The sequence below is a fragment of the Eschrichtius robustus genome, chromosome 12, assembly GCF_028021215.1.
Source record: "Eschrichtius robustus isolate mEscRob2 chromosome 12, mEscRob2.pri, whole genome shotgun sequence".
In the NCBI taxonomy this organism is placed as follows: Eukaryota; Metazoa; Chordata; class Mammalia; order Artiodactyla; family Eschrichtiidae; genus Eschrichtius; species Eschrichtius robustus.
Window position 1 is genome coordinate 4,062,301 of NC_090835.1, and position 20,792 is coordinate 4,083,092.

The following is a 20,792-nucleotide window of genomic DNA, read 5'->3' on the forward strand; positions in this document are numbered from 1 at the left end:
GATTGACAGTGTAAATGGCATCGCTGAACACTGAGGCCCTATGTGGGGACTGAGGCCGCCTGGGCTGGGAGTGGTGGGAGCAGATGGAACCCGAGTTTCTTTTTTTTCTTTTTTTTTAATTTATTTTTGGCTGCGTCGCGTCTTTGCTGCCGTGCGCGGGCTTTCCTCTAGTTGCGGCAAGCGGGGGCTACTCTTCGTTGCAGTGCGCGGGCTTCTCATTGGGTGGCTTCTCTTGTTGGAGAGCACAGGCTCTAGGCGCGTGGGTCAGTAGTTGTGGCACTAGGGCTCAGTAGTTGTGGCGCACGGGCTTAGATGTTCCGTGGCATGTGGGATCTTCCCGGACCAGGGCTCGAATCCGTGTCCCCTGCATTGGCAGGCGGATTCTTAACCACTGCGCCACCAGGGAAGCCCCCGAGTTTCTTTCTGCTGTGGGGCAAAGTCAGCCACATGCTGGAATATTCTTCCCTTCACGGATTCAGCCTGTGATATGCAGCTGCTGTGAGCAGGGAAACTTCTGTGCTTCCATGTATTAACTGTCAGTCAAGAGGACAAATGTATCCACACTAAGATGTCTGTTTCCAATAGCAAGTAAAGGAAAACCAACCTCACACTGGTTTAGACAGTTAGGAAATCAGCTCAACAAGAAGTGGGGAAGCAGGGCAGGTTCAGGGCTGGACAGTATCCCCCAAGCTCCAAGCTCTTTGGGTTACTGACCTGTCGTCCATTGTCAGCTTGATTCCAGGGCTGGTTCCCAAGAGGCTGACCGGTGACCGCTCCCAGTAATGGGAGCTACCGCTGGCCTATTCACAGCCCCCAAGGAGGGGGCTCAGCTCCCTGTAGCTTCTTCTTAGAAGCACCCAGCAGACCCTCCACACGGCTCCAGGACCACACTTCCTGAGCAGTCACTGCAAAGGGCACCACTATGACTGGCAGAGACCAGTCAGCTGGGGGAGAGGGAGCTGGCGGAGGCAGCTGCTGGGGATTCACCCACAGTGGCCACTCTCTGGACCACATCTTCTGGAAAGAAGACTATGGTTTGGATTAGTGTAGTGCACGGGCTGTGCCTTGCCATGGATTTGGGGGATGTTCTGTGATAGAGTAACTTACACAGCCATCGTTGGGGCATCTATTATATATATATATTTGCTGAATATTACTGTAAGTGGCATTGGGGAGGCTGGTTTGATGTTATTGGTATTTTAAGCCCCTAATCAAACACAATTATTAAATCAGCAGCCAAACAGCACTGACCTCTCATGGGCTCGTAGAAGACCTTTGTGTGATTAACAACAAATGATAGCAAACATCTCGGCACAAAGGGCTCTAAGCACCTTAACCCCGCTCCTCCATTTAATTCTCCCAAGGACCTGTTGAGGTGAGTTGTTTTTCTGATTATTATTATCCCCATTTTGCAGATGAGGAAACTGGGGACTAGAAATGTTAGGTCACTTGCCCGGGGTCACACACTCACAACTGGCAAGCCCATGCTTGTAACTGCTCCCCTGTGGTGCCTCCCTCGAATGTGTGTGAGCTGATACTCAGGGCAATTTTCTGACACTTGCAACATGAAGTCCCTCCTAAAATCAACAGAAATCTCTAACTGCCCAGGAGCAATCAGTAGGACCTTTTCTCCAATGTTATAACAAACACAGTGTTGAGTCAGAGAAAAATTGTGCATTTTTTTCTCCAAGCAGAATCCTTAGATGTTGTCATGTAAGGTACCATCCATGTACATAATCCAGTGTTATTTCAATATACTAATTGCAACAATGAATACAGTTCTGTTTTTCTGCAATCATATGCACAAGATTTACCTCAACTTAAAATGGGGATCTGGATATTTAAAACCCAAAGTACACATGCTTTAAAAATAATTTAACATTTCACATTTCTAGTGTTATTCAATAATTGACATGTTAGGATGCACACTCAAATATGAGGGATTTTTAAGGTAAGTAACCTTGGGGATTCAGCACATTTCTCTCACTTACATAATGGAATAGCTTAGAATTCCTATGATGGATTTATAAATAATAACCTAAAAATTGATCAATTACTTGCTATTCTCAAACCCTTTATGAATTTACATCCTGTGGTGAAAAGACAAGCCTGAAGGTTATAGTTAACACGTGTCCTATAAGAATGGACAAGAAGTCTTATTTTGGGAAGGAAGCCATCATACCCTTGCCACACCAGTTCCAAGGGGAAGAGAGCACGTGTTCACAGAACACTTCTGTGTCCTGGGGGGGTTGCACCCCCAAGAGAAGGGGGCTATTTCCAGAAGTGAAATCAAGCCAGTGCAAGCAATGCACAGCCCGGGGTGTGTTGGTCATGTGAAGCCAGAGCAGTGTGTCGGGGTGACAGACCACAAATGTACAACTTGCTGCAGCCAGAACCTGGGCCACTTTACCAAGGCTGCCCCCCATTGGGGTGCAGTGGGGAACAGCAGAGGGAGAGCTGGCCCTGGGGACAGCTGTATAGGTTCTGTGGCCTGAGACGGCTGCCCCACTGTGCATGTGTGGGTGGCTTCAGGCTCTTCCCGTGGCCCACCCGTATCCTCTGGGGTGCCCCTCTCTAGGTCTGCAAGTGCCCTCAGGAAACTGTGGACAGGCAAGTTGGGGATCCAGGGTTGGGAGGGTCTGGGAAGGTTTTCAGAGTAAAAACTTAACTTAGTCCGTGGGCAGTGACCTCAGCTTGTGGCCAGGCTTGGAGTCTGTGGTACCAGTGTACAGGGTCTATCTGCAGTGTATAGTCAGATCCTGAGCTGAAGAAAATGAGACCCGAGAGTGTCTGAAATGATGTTTTAGGCACAAGGGCTGTCACTAGTATCGTCAGACAGGACTGCAAGGCCCCTTTTAGAATTCCACACTGTGCCAAACGTTATCAGGAGGAATACACGACTAAGGTAGTGAACATCTGAGGGGAAACCAGCCTAACCGAGCCAGACGCCGGACTACAGAGGCAGTGCCCAGCATCACAACATCCCCTTCCACCAGAACTCTCTCTGGAGAAGCTTAAGGCCCCGTGGCCACCCTCACAATGTCCTGGTGATCGTGGAGTGATTTCGCAGACAAGTTCTCTACATGGTCTGGGTCTCTTCGGTGCACAGATAATTGACGATGTCTTAACAGGGAAGGGCATTCTGTGTTGACAGAGCAGAATGATGACGGGCCTCTTTTCTACTTTGATCATCTTTCAAGGGTGCCGTTAAACTAGAGCCAGTGTATAGAGCAAGAGAGAGGCTTGGACAAGAGAAAATCTGTATCAAGAAAGCACAAGACAAAAAAGGAAGAAAGCACCACCATAAATGAGTTTTTTTTGTTCTTGTTTTTCAAACTGGACAGTATCCCCCAAGTTCCAAGTGAGTTATGAAATCAATGTAATGGGTCACAACCAGGACCCGACCCCTGCCCCCCACACCAAAGAGCAGAGTAGAAGGCAGCAAAATATTCCATCATCCTTAAGGACCATTTCATGACATTTTTGTTTCAATCATACGTGTATGTATATACTATATGTGATATGCTGCTTGTTGATAAAAATGTATTTATGCTTATAGATCATGGTCAAAAAAATTTTAAACCACTAGCCTAAGAGTATCAGGTAAGGAAAAAAAAATAAAGAGCACAAAGTTGCAGTCAGACACATAATGAGCCAAAACAGAAGAATTAAAGACACATATTAAAATGTAATGACACTTCCAGTTTTATTTTTTGAATGCTTCAAAATATTACAAAGAGGAAAACATAAAATTCATGGAAAAGCTACCCAAATTCTTTCAGTTATTCTGGAAACTGACTTTACATCCTGGGGTGAAAAGACAGACTTTGCTTATTGAAACTCTGATACACTCATAAACAATGACTTTCCTAATACAGAGAAATGCTGATTTACCTAAGTCATTTCTGAAACGTCTGTGAACAAGTCAAATTTCATGTTGATACTTGGAGCCTCAAGAAACACCTAGATAATCGGGAAACATGCATTTCTTGGCTCCTTCCAAAACCTACTAAAAGAACAGCAAATGAATAAAAAGATATAACCTAAAGGACAAAGAAAATCCAAGAGGCATAGGGTATGGAAATGGTCAGCTCATTTTTGGAAGATATAACATGCGTGGACAGTGGCAGCTAACTTGGCAGAGGAGAAAGCTAACACCGTAGTGCCCCCTGGGAGAGACGCCAGTGAGACATATCATCCCCTGCCTCCGGAAAGGCTTGGAAGCCGGAGGCATCGTATCTGGGAAGGCCATGGTGGGACTCAACAGGAGCACCAGTGGAGTCTCTGTAAGGAGTCATGAGACCCTCATCCCCTGACCCCACCCTATAGACAAGTGACTGCCCTGGAAGGAGACAGGAAACACACACACACTTTGGATTCAACTTTTTTTTTTTTAGTTTTATTTATTTATTTTATTCTTGGCTGCACTGGGTCTTTGTTGCTGTGCGCGGGCTTCCTCTAGTTGGCAGTGAGTGGGGGCTACCCTGCATTGCGGTGCACTGGCTCTAGGCGCGTGGGCTTCAGTAGTTATGGCACACGGGCTCAGTAGTTGTGGCTCGTGGGCTCTAGAGCGCAGGCTCAGTAGTTGTGGCACACAGGCTTAGTTGTTCCGCGGCATGTGGGATCTTCCTGGAGCAGGGATCGAACCCGTGTCCCCTGCACTGGCAGGCGAATTCTTAACCACTGTGCCACCAGGGAAGTCCCTGGATTCAACCTCTAAACGGGGGCGCTCCTGTTTCCTGCCTGCCAAGTTCCCTCTCCTTGAGATGAAAATGTGTGCTCAATAGAAGGAATCAAAATTCTGAGTTCAACAGTTTTTTTGTTGGGAGACTACCACTGAATGATGCTCTAATCTGAAGGTGGCTGAAAAGACCCATTATGAAGGACTTTCATTTGCCCGGAGGAGTTTGGATTTTATCTGATTAGTCCAAGGTCCTAAACTGGTTCTGAGGCCCAGAACCATGCTTAAGAGATGCTGCTTGCCCTGCACAGTTTAAAAACCATTTGCAAATTGCCAACATTTTAAAGTTAAGAAATGTTTACATTTACAAATCTAGATTTCTGGTTTCTCTTGAGAAATCTGAGATGCGTCATCTCTGGACCACATTCCAGGAGCTGATGAGGGGCTCTACCCCTTTAAGTGGGCACTGAGCTCTCCAGGTGTCACTACCACCATTTAACATACTAATTGTGTTTGTATCAATTTCTTAACCTCCCTTAGATTGTCTGCCAGACTCCTGCACCCTCCCCCAAGGCCCCACATGAGGCATCTGAGTTTTTACTTCAGCCCTCAGCAATGCAGAACCATTAAAGACCTTCATAGATAGAAGAGGGCTAGGAGAGGCTCTGTTTCAGCAGCAGCACAAAGGGAGCAAGGAAAGATGAATGAATGAAAGAGGAAGGCAGCTAGTTAGACTGGTTAGGAAGGCTAGGAAACTACGCAGCAGCGGCAGCGAGATGGAGATAAGACCTAAACTAGGGACCAGTGGAGGAGGGGCCAAACCTGAGGGTAAAATCAAGGGGATTTGTTGTTTAGACCCTCAGTCTTAACTGTACCCAGAGCCTCCTGAAAGCCAGAAGCCTCAGGCAGCATCCCATCTCTCCCCAAGGGAAAGGGCAGGATCCAAAGCAAAGCACTTAAGGGAGAGGCTTTTCCAAGGAACCTCTGCTTCCAGGTGCATTCCCTGGCCTGCAGTGAACAGGCTGTGGGGTGGAAATAATTTAAGAACCTCAAGGAATGCTACTATTTAACTTCTAGACTTCATCAGTGAAAGGCTGGTAGTCCCAAGTGGGTTAGCTCTTGAGATGGTGCTGGGTTAGTAAAGAACTCCAGGCCTAAAGATTGAGAGTCCCAATTAGACGACATTTAAAAACAAGACATCCTCCTGAGCCTATTCTAAAACGGGACTAAGGGCAGGTGCATTTTTCTGAGAAGATAATCTGATTTTCCATCATGTTTCCAAGATACTTGAGCCGAGTACAACTTATTAAGGCATGGGAAGCCCCAGGTCAGAAACCAAATGGTCATAACTCTCAATAAAAGCCATTCTGGAGGGGCTCAGGACTCACTCTGACAGTGTTCCTGTGTTCCAGAACCATCCATCCACTGCAGGGTTGGTCTCTCTTCCTGGGAAGAACAAGGGCCATTGATACAGAGGTTGAGACCTCCCCAAGTAACCTTCTACTGTGACAGAGCTTGACTGTGACAGAATCACGGAGGTGGGTAGAAGAGGGTTTTCTTCCTTTCGAAGTCCGCAAGGACAGAAGAGAAGAAATAAGCAGAAATAACTATTAATAAACGTTCCACCACTTGCTAGCCACGTGACTTTGGCAAAGTTGTTCTTCCTCTGTTAAAGGCCTCTGCCTCTTCAGTTGTAAAAAAGAAAAAAATGATAATACCATCTACTTCACAGGGTTATTATGAAGATTAAACAGGATAATGTGTAAGTATAAGGAATGTGCAATCTGGTATTCAATGATTACGTCTATTCAGGTACCAGATTTTTAAAAAAGAAAAAAAGGCTAGGAACAATTACGTGAGGTTTAAAAGTTTATTTTATAAACATGTCATAATTATACAAATGACAAACAGAAGTTTCAGAAATTGATTACTGTATATAGTAATAAAGCATAAGCTTTTATAGAAAAATTGACATAGATATACATAAGTACTTACGAAGGTAATTACTGTCTTCCTAGTCTATGAAAATAAAAAAAACCATTATTTACACTATCACAAAAGCCATACATACCCTTATAGGTAAAAAAAAAAACTCTACTAGATAATGGTAATTTTAAAAATTTAGCACATCTACAACTATTGTTTAGTCAAAACTTGATTTTCATTGACTCAACATTTATCATTTAAATGCAAATTCAAAATAAGCTTGGATGGCAAAAAACATTTACTCTGTTAGGTACAAAATGAAACCGCATGATCTAGTTCCTGCTCTCAGTTAATGATTGCAGAACAGACTGCTTAAGTGTTGTGGGAAAAAAGACCTGCCCAGAGGACCACAGAGGGCAGAGGTGGGAACACCTGGATCTCATTCACAAGCACCGTGTAGGGAGCTGGAAGCCCCAGGCTCATATCTCAGCTCCAGGAAGTCACCAAAACCTTGTTTTCACTGAGTTCATCTGTAAAAATGGGATGATGATATGAACACTGTTTACCATACACTGTTGCTGTGAAAAGCATTCATTCAATAAATGCCCACTGCAGGACTTCCCTGGTGGTCCAGTGGTTAAGACTCCACCTTCCAACACAGGGGGTGCGGGTTCGATCCCTGGTCAGGGAACTAAGATCCCACATGTTGCACAGTGTGGCTGAAAAAAAAAAAAAAAAAAAAAGGAAATGCCCACTTCATGCCCATTCTGTACTTCTGTACTAGGTACTGTGTTAAGGGCTGAGATCGAGCGGGACAAGGCACATTTCGATACAGGGCTCAGTACAGGTAGGTGCTGAGGCGATGCACACACAAGGGCTGGGTACTGCTGGATGTATCATTCCCTCTGAGCCACTGGCCCTGTCAATGAGTAATCTTCAGGCACAGTTAAGGAGTTAAAAAAGATTCTTTTAAAAGGTTAAACAAAAAGTTTTGCCTTTTTTTTTGCCACACATTTTTGGAATTAGATCAGTGATTTGGGCCTGTAGTGTGCATCAGAATGATCTGTGATGCTCAGTAGAAGTGCTGATGCCAGGCCCCACCCAAAGCTTACAGTTTCAGACCCAACGGGGAGCCTGGCAGTTCTGAAGTACACTCCACAGTTAAGAACACTTTATTTTAAAGGCTGATAAAACGTTAAAAGCACTGTTAATGCAAATGTGGATACAGCATATTAACAGTCAAAAATAAAGTATAGCTAGTATAACACAACATGTATATTTTTGTGATTATAAAGTCCATCAAGTGTTACAAAGCCATTTAAGAGTTCTCACTAAAAGCTTCTACCAAAAACCACAATGGAACAAAAAATAGCACTATGGCAGTGGTGCCCTCAGCTTGCAGAAGCCTTTTACCTGCTGATATTGTTCGCAATCTGTGTATGTACATGTGCTTCTGTCCTTCAGGGGAAGAAAAGTGCTCAAGCCCATCAAGATTGTGAACTTTGCTATTACTTTTAATATTGAACAGCTAACCTTTTAACTCAGTGGTCCCCAACCTTTTTGGCACTGGGGACCGGTTTCATGGAAGACAATTGTTCTACAGAAGGAGGGGTGCGGGGTGGTTGAGGCGGTAACGCGAGCGATGGGGAGCGGCAGATGAAGCTTCGCTTGCTCACCCACCGCTCACCTCCTGCTCTGCGGCCCGGTTCCTAACAGGCCACGGACCGCTACTGGTCCATGGCCCAGGGGTTGAGGACCCCTGTTTTAACTGGAAATTTTACTGACTACTACTACAAACACAGCAAACTGATGCAGCATGGTTTACAACATAAACCTCAAGGAGAAAAGGACTAGATTAGAGCCCTGGCTTCACTTTCTGCACCTGTAGCACTGGGAAGGTCGCTTCACTTATCTGAGTATCAGTTCCTGCACCTTAGTAAAATGAAGTAACAGTGCCTTGTTCACAGAATTGCTGAGTATTAAATGGAGAAAATTAAGAAAACTATAAGCCATCATAGAAACATTAACTATTTTTAGTATTCATTTCAAAATCTAGTACAATTGTAATTTGTTTGCCAAAAAAACCCTTAAAACTCATTTAAGTGTGTATTTTAAAGCTATATCTAGAAGTATTATATAACATTAAAAACAATTTTGGGGGAAAAAAAAGTACACAATTACAAAGCAGTCCATGTTTACAAGGATTTACCATCCAAGTACTGTGTTCCCTTAGGCATATCATTTGACCTCTCTGGTCTCATCCGCCTCTCCTGTAAAATCTTTCTGCCAGAAGAGGATGGGACCATTATCATCTCTGAGACCCCTTCCAGCTTCAGGGTCTGTGGTTCACCATGACATTATAAATTTAACTCTTTTTCTCCACTTACTTCCTTGCAAGGTGAAAACAAGAAAGGAAAATGGGTGCATTTCCTATCAAAAATTTTACAAGATTATGGACAAAATACTCAAATTTGGGGTCACACTGATAAAAGCCCAAATGGCCACTGTTTAAGAAAAAAGGTTAAACGATCCACCTTGGAGTCAGTATTCATAATAAAGATGAAAAGTGCAGGAAAAAAATCAATTAGCAGAGGATCTTCGGCCTACAGAGAAAGCACGGTGATCAAGGAGTCTGGCCTAAGCACTTTAGGGCATCCCTGATAAAACAGTGGTCCACACCTTCCAAAGCAAGTCAAAACCACTTAAAAGAGAGAAGTAGCTAATGAAAACCTACAACCCAAGATTCATACGCTCAAGAGAAGCAATTCTGCAAAGAGTTTAATACACACTTAAGCATGGTTTACTCGTCTCAAATCGCGATACTCTTTATGCACTTGACCGGATACTCTCAGAAGCTGGTGCCTCCTCGGACCATCTATACCGAACAGGGCACAAACAGTTCAATACCCACCCAACAAACCACCCGCTTCCGACGTACAGGCTCTCCGCTCTGTTATTGCTTCCTCAATCAACACAGAGGTTTCAGCTCGGCGGGAGCCGGGGTGGAGGACGTCACAGTGAGAACATAGCCCCTACCCGGCCTCGAGGAGCTCGCGGGCCCCCGAATAACGGTGCCCGGCGTTCCTGGCCTTCGAAAACGACCAACCAACCCTTTACCCCAACGACCTCAGCATTTAACCTACACGGTGGCCCTACAGCGGCGCGGGCCCAGCCCGGGCAGACACCCCGGCGGACTGCGAGGAGCCTTGCGCCTGCCGCCGCCGCCGCCGCCGCCCGGGCCGGGCCGCCAAGGGGCCGGATGGAGCAGCGCGACCGCCGCGTTCCGTTGCGCGCGCGCGCCTCAGCCAATCGCGTGCTCGCCCGCCCCCCGCGGCCACGGCGAGGCTGGCTCTGGGAAGAGGAAGAAGAACATTCGCCCTCCTCCTACCAGCGCGCGGGCGGCGGCGGCGGCGGCACCGGGGTCACGAACTCTGACCTTTCACTGACAAAAACAATAACAAACCCCTCCTTCCTCGCGACCCCGGCGGCGCCTCCGGGCCCGCCCGCGCCGCCCCGCTCCCACCTTGGCGTCTCGTCTCTCGCCCGCTGACCTGCGAGCCCGCGGCCCGGGGCTCCCGCCATCCGCCGACGCCGGGAAGCCGGCCTCCCCGCGCCCTGCCCTCCGCGCCGGGGGCCGCCCGCCGCAGACACGGGACCTGCTTCGAGGTCGCTTTGGCGCCAAATCCTGAGGTAAAATTGAAAAAAGGCCGGGGCGGGCTCGGGCCGGCGGCGGAGGGGGCGGTCCTGGCGCGCGGACATGGAGGCGCCGCGGCGGCGGCTGAACCCGACCCTTTTACCTTTGCCACGGGGCGGCGGCGCCGGCGCCAACCGCTTTGCATAGTGGGCCGGGCCGCTCCCCTCCCCTCCCCGCCCGCGGCCGGCGAAGCGAGCGGGCTACCCCTGACCGGCCCGGCCGTTACGAGGGTGGGGGCGGAGGGGACGGCCGCGGCCCCGCCTCACAGTTGGCCCTCCGCCAGCGCCGCCATTTTGTTCTCGGCGGAGATGGCTCCTGCTGGGCCAGGTTCCCCTCCTCCTCCTCTATCGCCTCCTCCTTCCTGCAGTCCCTCCTTCCCTCGCTCCCCGGTTTCTCTACCCTCCGCTTCCCGCCCGCAGTTGGCGACCGCCGCGGCCCAACCGCCGTTTTTTCCTGAAGGGGAGGGTGGAGGAAAGGGAGGAAGGCGGGTGCGGGGCGCGAGCTTGCGAGCGACAGCTGGGCGGGCCACTTGGCGCCCAGATAGGAGGGCCGGGGACCCCCCCCGGGGCGCCGCCCCCCGAGGCTTTGCTGACTGGTTCTGTCGGCAGGGGGCGGTCCCCGCGCGTCGCGGGAGCCCTGGCGGGGTGGGAGCAGAAGCCGGGGCGCGACGTGGGGTCCGGGCGCCGGGGGCGGGGCGGGGGCGCGGCCGGGTGAGCGTGGGGCGCGCGGCTACGGCCCGGGCGCGTCCTCCGCGTGGAACGCGTCCAGAATGAGTGCTGTGGAACAATAGTAATAAAGGTGATGAAGCATCCTGAACCCAGGGCGCTGGCTCGTGGGAAGGGCTTTTTGGAATCTGGACACCTTAGGGCTCCTGCCCGTATATTCCCCTTGAAGCTCAATTTCATCGACTGTGAAATGGGAGGATGGGCGTTCTTGCCAGGCCGGACCTTCCTTCTCAGATCGTTTGAGGGGCTCAACTCAGAAAATGGAGTCCAGGCTACTTTCCGAACCTCAGAGTAATGCAAAAATGGTGTTGTTGTTGAAAATGGAGTGTGGAGCCACCCGGAGTGGAAAGGCTAAGGGTATTGAGGGCTTGAGAGAACAGAGAGGAATCTGGAGTGTTCTCTTATCATTCGTTGATTACATACGTATTTGCTTAGTCTGGGGCACTGGGGATACATCCAGAGAACCAGCTAGACCAGGCCCCTGCCCTCCTATAATTGGGGGTAGGGTGAATAGACAATTAAAGAGGTGATTTCGGAGAGTGGTAAATCCTGTGAAGGAAGTGAAGTGAAACTGGATGATGTGTTGAAGGTCTGACGCAACTGCGATTGAAGGGTCGGGGAAGGCCTCCGTGAGGACGTGATGTTTGAATGGAGGAACCCAAGGAAGGAATAGCGTGAGAGAGAAAACAGCAAGTGCAAAGCCCCAGGAGGGAAGGCGTTTGGTGTGAGTGAGGCTGGAGAACTAGTTCGTTGTCCCGTCCATTATTCTCCTCTATCTCCAGGCTGAGGTCTGTGAAATATGACAAAGGTAGTGGAGAATAAATCTCTAATATTCAACGAGAGAGTCAAGGAAAATATAGCCATGAAATGAATAGCTGTTGAATACATGACTTGGTGGAAAGCGTCAGAAAATCACTTTACTTCCAGATTCAAATCTTTTGTCATTCCCTCGTGTTCATCCTCAATTCCTCAAATATTTGCTGAGCCCCCGTATTACCCAGGCGCTAGTTGACTAAGACATTAGTGGGTGTCAAGTATGTGAATATAGTTCCATACACCTGAGTTCTGTTCTCTCCCTCTTTCCCTAATACATCTGCATACACATACACATACACACACAAAATGTTGTAGGCAGAAGCTAAGTAGTGTTGTGGTTAACAGTGCCAATATTTACGAGCCCTGTGACTTTGAGTAAGTTATTTAACTTTTTTGAGGCTCAGTGTCCTCATCTGGACAGTAAATAGAACCTTCTTTCTAGAATTGAGGATTAAATGAGTTTAATGTAAATAAGGAGCTTAGAAAAGTGACGTATAGTAAATGCTCACAATTGGAGTTATTGTTGTCATGAAGCACTAGCTGTCTGGTAAAGACATTGGACTGGTTAAGTGATGCAAACAATGAGATTTTTAGGCAGTGTGGTGTAGGGGCAAAACACTGCATTGGAATACTGGGGTACTAGTTTTGGCTCTTCTGCTTTCAGCTAGTCACTTGGCATCCAGACCAAAAGTTTATTTAGAAAACAGTAGTGTAACTAATACTATTAACAAAAGTGTGGTGTGCTTTACAATTTACAAAATTCTCTTACAGGCATTATAGTGTTAAAGCCCTAGCATTATAGTGTTAAAGCCCTAGCAGGATGTAATGGTAGAGGTCCTTTGCCTGCTCCCTATTTTAAAACCTTTCTAAGACTTTACATCATTTTCTTATCCCTGTATTCCTAGCTCCCTGTGCACGAAACACACTGCCCTGCCTTCAATTTCCTTGAAAGTGTGGCTTACCTGTACCCCAGGCCCTTTCAGATGATGTTCCCTCAGCCTGAAATCCTCATTTGCCCCCTGCCCCCCGCCCCCCATACACCTTAGTCCTGCACATGTTAGCTTAAGCATCACGTCCTCAGGGAATCCCTCTCTGATGCCCAATGCCAGTCTAGATCAGATTCTTTCACTTTACATTGTGTTCTTTTCCTTTTTAACATTTGTCTCATTTCATAGTTACACTCCATAATGTGATTGATTGATACCTGTTCCCCTTACCTTAAGAGAGCAGGAATCATTTTGGGCACCATTATATTTCCAGCACTTAGCAGAGTGCCTGGCACTACTTGTTAAGTGAATGAATTGTTTATAATTTATGATATCACTGCTAACTAAGTTGCTGCTCATTGACGGTGCCTTTTTTTTTTTCTTTTTTTTTTTTTTTGATGGTGCCTTTTTATGTGGGCTTGTTACCAATTCAGAAGCAGTGCCAGCAATAAAATAAGTATCTGTTATGGTATTTGGATGAATTCAGGAAGTGGTTCCTCACAGATGTGGGCACTGCCTGCAGACTTGAATATGGGTAAGATAACCCAGATAAATCCTTTTTTACACACTTAATGTGTTGATTTATGGGGGGTCTTTTTGAGACAAGAAATAGATAATTTAATAATTAGTTGTATTACAAGGTAAATTACATGAAAGTTAATCAGTTCGCATGGAGCTCATTAATAAACAGCCAAATATAATCATGCCATTTACTTTAACTGAAGAATCAAAGCACCAGTGTGATTTTCTTGAAATAAAAAATGCTGGTCTTATTCTATCACAGGGGATCAAAGAACAGAGAAGAAGACTTAATGGGTTTGCAGAGAATTGGGAGTTCAGCCTCTGTAGCCATTAATTTAAAATAGTTATCTTTCCAAAGATAAATTGATTCATGCAGTGGAATTATTGAAAATCACTTTGTAATTGCCTTACCAAGTTTAAAAGCACATCTTGCCAGGTGTATATCAAGCTTCTGCTTAAAAGTGTGGTAAATAGAAAATTTTTGTTGACTTATGTAATACAGATTTTACAAATAAAATGTTCTGGTATTTTTAAAACAACAGTCACCCTTTTATTTATTTATTTTTGGATGTTTATTTTCTATCCTGTTCAAGGATTTTTTGGTATCACTTGTTCAATCCAACACTTTTGATTCCTTGAACTACCTAATTCAGGGTAACCAAAGAACTGATAGTTTAATGAAAAAGCTAAGTATATATATATATATATTTTTATTTATATATATATATATATATATTTATATATATGTGTATATTATCTTATACCATTAAATTACTTATTTATTGCTTTCAACAGTTGTATTTACGGTGACCTTGAAGTTTTGTTTTCATGAATATGCCTTTACAGAAAGAAGAAAAACCCTATGTGTAATAACGTCACTTCATGAGGACTTCTGGGAAGTTTTAGCATCTGTCTCCAAGGAGTCAAGTGACAGTGCATCGCCTGTTTCTGGAACCTTGAGTGGGTAGCCTCTCTGAGGCTTATACATTCCCCAGTTGTAAAATGGGGAGGCGGGGAGCCAACACTGAGACTTGGGTCAGAAACAGGGACCACTTGTTATCCAGATGGCATAGAGAGCAAGGCAGGCGAGCCTGTGTGGATCAGCCCACCTTCAGCGTTGGCCCTGAACACTGGCCTCATGTGTCTAGCTGCCTGACTGTCTCCACATATTAAGGGCTTTCATTTGGGATTTTTATCCTCGAGTCTGCTTACCTATGTGCCATATGCTCCTTTAGTCCCAAAGCACCTCCTAGAGCAGATACTAGTCCCCCTTAATCAATACTGCATAGGGGGAATTTGGGAAGGAATCCGTCTTAAGGCTCATCAAGTCTAGCCTCACACCTGTTGCAAAACTCACCTGTCAGAGGTTAGTTTATCTCTTTTCACTTTATTGCTGGTTATGAGGAGCTTAGATGTAGACTTCTTCCCTCCATGTATGATTATCATCTTTAACCTAATCTGTCACACATTGTAAAGGATACGCTCTTACCTGTTGGAGTTTCACTTGCCTCAACCTAATAGGCCTGGGGGCTGAGATTCTCTTTGTGACTTTGTCCCATCCTGCCATTCCTTGCCCATATCCCTTGTCACGCACTGCTGCTACTTCCCATCCTTTCTTCAGGTGCCCTGAATGCTAGAGCTTTAAGCAGCAGGGGCTCTGTACAAAAAGGCAAGACTCCCTGGGAACAGTCAACTAGCATAGCTCACAGTGATGGTGGGGGGATTGGATAGAAGACATTAAAGTCCAGATCAGGGCATTGGCATAGGGCATTGTTAGGGGGACAGAAAGAGCAGATTCATACCCCAGCATCTGGGAGTCTTGGTGCAGAGGGACGGGAAGGGAATTGTTAAGGATGGGAAAGGAATAGGCTAGCTCAGATGCTCAGCTATCTTTCTGATTACCCCTGGACTCCAGGTAGCCTATAATTATGAAAGCCAGCCTCAGGGACAGAGTGTGATACCTCTTCCACTCTAATAAGAGGCCTGAAGTCCATAATAGGAGGTGAAACCTTTCATTCCAAAATTATCAACAGTAACCCTGATGATTCTAATCCCTGGAAGTGTTAACATGTTGATAGGGGGGGATTTCTGCCAACGATAGAAGAGCATATCATTCTCTCTTTGGATTAGTGGAAGGTATGAGAGAAGGTGTTGGGGCCTGGAAAATGAAGTGAATGCTATTCAAAGAGTGGGGAGAGAAATGAGAGGCTGGCAGGGCCAGACACAAACTTGAAGGCTTTATGGTTTTACTGGGAGCCACCTTACTTACCTTTGTTGTTCATGTTTGAATAGAAGCTATGCCAAAAAAAAAAGTTTCTTACCTGGCTGCTCACACATGCACCTCCAATAAAAACTCCAATAACTGCCTACCTCTATGTGGCAGGCAGGTCTCCACTGAGAAAGATAGACAGCTGAGATTGGATGGCTCGTAAGTTAAACAATGCCAGCAGGCTTCAGGTTGCATTTCCCCTGGTGGTATTTATTGTACAGTGAATCTGATTATGTATTATTTGTACTGCCCTCATTCTCTTTCTCTCCACTCCTCCATTGCTTCTGCAATAATGCTTCCTTCTACTAGGTTGATTAGGTGAATAAACCTGGAATTACTGAAAAATCACCTTTTACCAAGATTAAAAGCACATATCTCAAAGTGCATGTCAGCCTTTGGCTGAAAAGACATAATTAGAATATGTTTGATGACATAATTAATACAGTACAGCTTTTTAAAAGAAATTTTAAATTTATAACATACGTCTCTTTTCTGAAATGGTAGAAAGACAGTCAGTTTTTTAAAGTAGGAAAATTTTCAAGTGAAGAAAAGGTAGCATTACATCAAAAGGCATGTACAGATCTTCCTTGACTTATGATGGGGTTATTTGTAAGTTTAAAATATATGTCGAGGGGACTTCCCTGGTGGCGCAGTGGTTAGGAGTCCACCTGCCAATGCAGGGGATATGGGTTTGAGCCCTGGTCCGGGAGGATCCCACATGCCGTGGAGCAGCTGGGCCCATGCGCCACAACTACTGAGCCTGCTCTCTGGAGCCCACAAGCCACAACTGCTGAAGCCCGCGTGCCACAGCTACTGAATCTCGTGCGCCTGGAGCCTGTGCTCCGCAACAAGAGAAGCCACCGCAAGGACAAGCCTACGTACCGCAACGAAGAGTAGCCCCCACTCGCCGCAACTAGAGAAAGCCCACGCGCAGCAACAAGACCCAACGCAGCCATTAATTAATTAATTAATTAATTTAAAAAATTTATTCGAAAATGCATTTGATACACCTAACCTACCAAACATCGTAACTTAGCCTTGTCTACCTTAAACATGCTCAGGACACTTACATTAGCCTGCAGTTGGGCAAAATCATCTAACAGAAAGTCTGTCTTATAATTAAGTATTGAATATCTCCAGTAATTTATATTGAAGGTGAAAAACAGAACAGTTGTAAGTGTAGCAGTTGTTTGATCATGTGGCTGACTGGGAACTGTAGCTGGCACTGCGCAGCATCATGAGAGAGGATCGTAACTTTATACTGCTGGCCCGGGAAGAGATCAAAATTCAAAAATCAAAGTACAGTTTCTACTGAATGCATATCACTTTCACACCATGATAAAGTTGAAAAATCGTTAAGTCAAGCCACCCTAAGTCAGGGACCGTCGGTACAGGAGTGTTCATAGGAACACCAGTCATAAGAGCTCCAGACTAGAAACAATCTAAATGTTCATCAGCTATAGAATGGATAAGTAAATTGTGGCATAGTCATATGTTGGAATACCATACAGGGATGAAAATGCACTAACTACTCGTGGTTAATGAGGAAAAGAAGCCGGACACACAAAAAATATATTAACATATAGCTCAAAAACAAGCAAAACGAATCCATGATAGTGAAAGTCAGGAGAGAAGGGAAGTAAGGGACTCTGAGGGGGTACAAGGGAGCCTTTTAAGGTGCTAGTAATGTTCTGTTTTCTGATGTGAGTGGCATTCGCATGTTTCTGTTCTCTGAATGAAAATTCATTGAGCTGTTTCATTTATGATTTGTGCACTTTTGTATTTGCATGTTATACTTCAGTAAAAAATTTTACTTTAAAAATGATGGTAGAATTATCCTCACTGTTTGAATCAATATGATTATTATGTAGGTAAAATTTTAAGGGAAAGGTGTGTTCAAGTTCTGAAGGAACTGTCATGTTACTGTCCCGATGGAGCTAGGTCAGAAATTTCTGTGAGTAATACTGAAACATCAATCACATATTTAGGAATTAGTGGTTATATAAATGAGTTATTAAATGATCAAGCTTATTGATGTAAGCAGTTTGTTCCTTTGGATAATTAATTGGTCTCCTGTCACTCTTTAAAATTCTCTTCTCTTGACTTCCTCTTCTGGGAAACTATTTTGAAGGGTGCTGTGGTGCAGAGGTTTTATTTTTTATTTTATTTTTTAAAATATTCATTCATTCATTCATTCATTCATTTGACTGCGCCGGGTCTTATTTGCGGCATGGGCGTTCTTCATTGCGACATGCGGGATCTTTAGTTGCGGCATGCAGGATCTAGTTCCCTGACCAGGGGTCGAACCTGGGTCCCCTGCATTGGGAGCACAGAGTCTTAACCACTGGACCACCAGGGAAGTCCCTGGTGCAGAGGTTTTAGAGGCAAAGAGACCTGAGTTAGAATCCCAGGTTTACCTCTTTCCAGCTGGATAACTCAGAACAAGTTGATTAAACTTCTAAGTCTCCGTTTTTTTCTGTCTGCATTGGTGCAGCTAATCATACCTACTCAGAAGGTATGTTAAGGATTAAATGATGCCTAGTTTGATATAAGGCACGTTGTAGGTTCTCAGAAAATGTGTCCTGCTTTCCTTCCATCCGTCTACCCCTGGGTCACACTAATAGAAACAAAGAAGGTGCGTTTCACCCTTACACTTGGGCCCTTGGTAAAACGAGGAAAGCCACCCACACTGTACAATGATATTTTAGGAAAGGTCTCCACACAGAGACCTGTTGCACTGCTCTGGTAGCTAGGAACTCCATGTAGATGAGAGCCACTTCTCTTCCTTGCAAGTCACTGCTCACCCATCTCCCCAGCCCCAGCACACACATACCATCGCTGCCCCTTTCTCGTAGCCCAGACTTGTAATATGGAAGAAACAAGTTTCCTGTGGGGACAGGAAATCACCTTACCCAAAAGGTAAGTAATCTTTGAGTCTAACTAGTGTCAGGGTTTCTGACAGACAGGATGTATATCTCAACTTGACCTTAGAGGCATCCCCGTAAGCATCTTTTATGTTGATGAACATCTACTGAATTATACTAAATCTGTCACTTGATTTCCATTTCCTGTTTTCAAGTCTTGATCTATGATTTCAAGTCTTGAGCTATGTATTTCTCATTTTTTAATTCCCAGGCTATTTATATTTTTGTTTTTATTTTCCCATGAGTATAAAGAGACTTCTGACAATCTTAGCATAGTAAAACTTACACTGAATACCTTGTGCCTATCAAGAAGTTCTGAACCCAGTATTATTTTGCAAATAGTTATTAGGTATTGGTTTATTTTTAAATATTTATGAGATTTATCCTAATTCAGCCATCTCATTTCACTCAGTTGTGCAGTTTAATAGAATCAGTTATAAATGCTGTATGAGCATATAATGCATATACATATGTAGTTAAATTTCATGTGGATCTTATGTCAAAATGAGAGACATATTCCTAATTATAATACGCATTTTACAGTTTGTTGTTGCTTTCAAATTTCTTTGAAATTTGTGCTAGTAGTAGCTCCCATGCATTGCATGCCTGCTGTGTGCCAGGCACAGTGTTAGGCCCTTTACATTGTATTAAGAGCTATTCTTTTTTTTTTCTTATTAATTTATTTATTTATCTATTTTTGGCTGCATTGGGTCTTTGTTGCTGTGCACAGGCTTTCTCTGGTTGCGGCGAGCGGGGGCTACTCTTCATTGAGGTGCGTGGACTTCTCATTGCGGTGGCTTTTCTTGTTGCGGAGCACGGGCTCCAGGCGCTCGGGCTTCAGTAGTTGTGGCGTGTGGACTCTAGAGCGCGGGCTCAGTAGTTGTGGCGCACGGGCTTAGTTGCTCCGCGGCATGTGGGATCTTCCCAGACCAGGGCTCGAACCCGTGTCCCCTGCATTGGCAGGGGGATTCTTAACCACTGCACCACCAGGGAAGCCCCATGTATTAAGATCTATTATTAATGATAACCTCATGCAGTTCAGTATCAGAGAAATTAGCTTAGTGCCTGCCAGAGCCTCTAAACCCAGTGTATTTGTTCAGAAGACAAACTACCAAGGCAGTAAATATTTTGAATGTTATATGATTATGGGCCACGTAATACATAAATAAGGATGATGTGAATCAGTTGATTGTGAAGGGAAAGGTAGGCTCACCCATTCCTGTCAGTGAAGACAGAGTTTCCTTGTCCCAGGATTTGTTTATTGTTATTTGAGACATTGGCCTCTCAGCCTGCCCCTGTGGAGAGCATAGCTGGGCTGTTCTCTAACTCACTGGTATTCAGGTGCTCCCGGTCCGAGCCCAGCTTTCACTGCATTGGGGTTTGTAGCCCTCCACTGAAACCAAAGACACTCTGGTTGCAAAGTTTGGTCAGCTGTACACTTTTCGTAAGTCTGGAAGAGTTGATTAAAGTCACCATTGTGTTCTCTGTATCTTTGCTGTTAAGAGTGATATTGATCTACTTGTATTTGAAAGAATTTATGTTATAAAACCTACTGCCACATGAGGCCAAGCAATAATAGTTTCACTTCCGCCATTCTGTGGTCTGTATGACAGTTTTTATATACTGTGCCCTGTTGTCATTTCTGCGCTATACAGGAAAGACTCACTAGTTCAGGTTAAGTTTAAGAGTCTGCCTGCATCCATAGTGTTTGTTGCCACCACTTTCTAACTGGCCTCCCATAGACTGTCCTTTTCTATCATCTCCACACTGTCCCCCAAAGGATTTTTTTTTTTTTGAAGATCCAGACGTGATCACTACATTTCCCTACCAAACTTCTGATAGTTCTCATTGTCTACAGTGTCAGCCTCTCTCCTCCCCTGACCTCTCCAACAGTCCTCACCAGATTGCCTGCTGTTCCTCAGCTGTGCCATTCTCCTCATAACCTGCAGTTTGAGCTCTGCTTAGAATTCTCTCCCATCCGCCCTCTGTTTGCTTGCTAAATTCCCACTTTCCTTCAAGACTAGTCTAAATGGCTCCTCTCCTGTGAAACTGTCCTTGCTCTCAGAGGTGCTTCTTCCTTCGGACACTCTGTAGCATCTACATTGCACAGCTCTTAGCAGTTTCCTTCTTAAGTTCTTAAAGGACAAGGACTTTCTCCTCCTCTTCCTCCTCTTTTCCTTCTTATTGTTGTTACTAATTCTCAGCGGTCAACTTATTACCTAGTTATTTTTCAAGGGTTGATGGTGGTT

The 20,792-nt window shown here is 45.2% G+C and overlaps 1 protein-coding gene across 5 annotated transcripts in view; it reads left to right on the forward strand.

Moving 5' to 3' along the window:
- The first annotated feature begins 9,957 nt into the window (after nt 1-9,957).
- Nucleotides 9,958-20,792, forward strand: part of NR2C2 (nuclear receptor subfamily 2 group C member 2) — an 88,459-nt gene continuing 77,624 nt past the window's right edge. For 4 of the 5 annotated variants that reach the window (XR_011075696.1, XR_011075697.1, XM_068558266.1 and 1 more), the window contains exon 1: nt 9,958-10,297. The gene's annotated coding sequence lies outside the window, so the exon portion shown is untranslated. Of the gene's footprint in view, nt 10,298-14,292; nt 14,311-20,792 lie in introns of those variants that run through there. The other variant, XM_068558267.1, reaches the window with a different exon arrangement.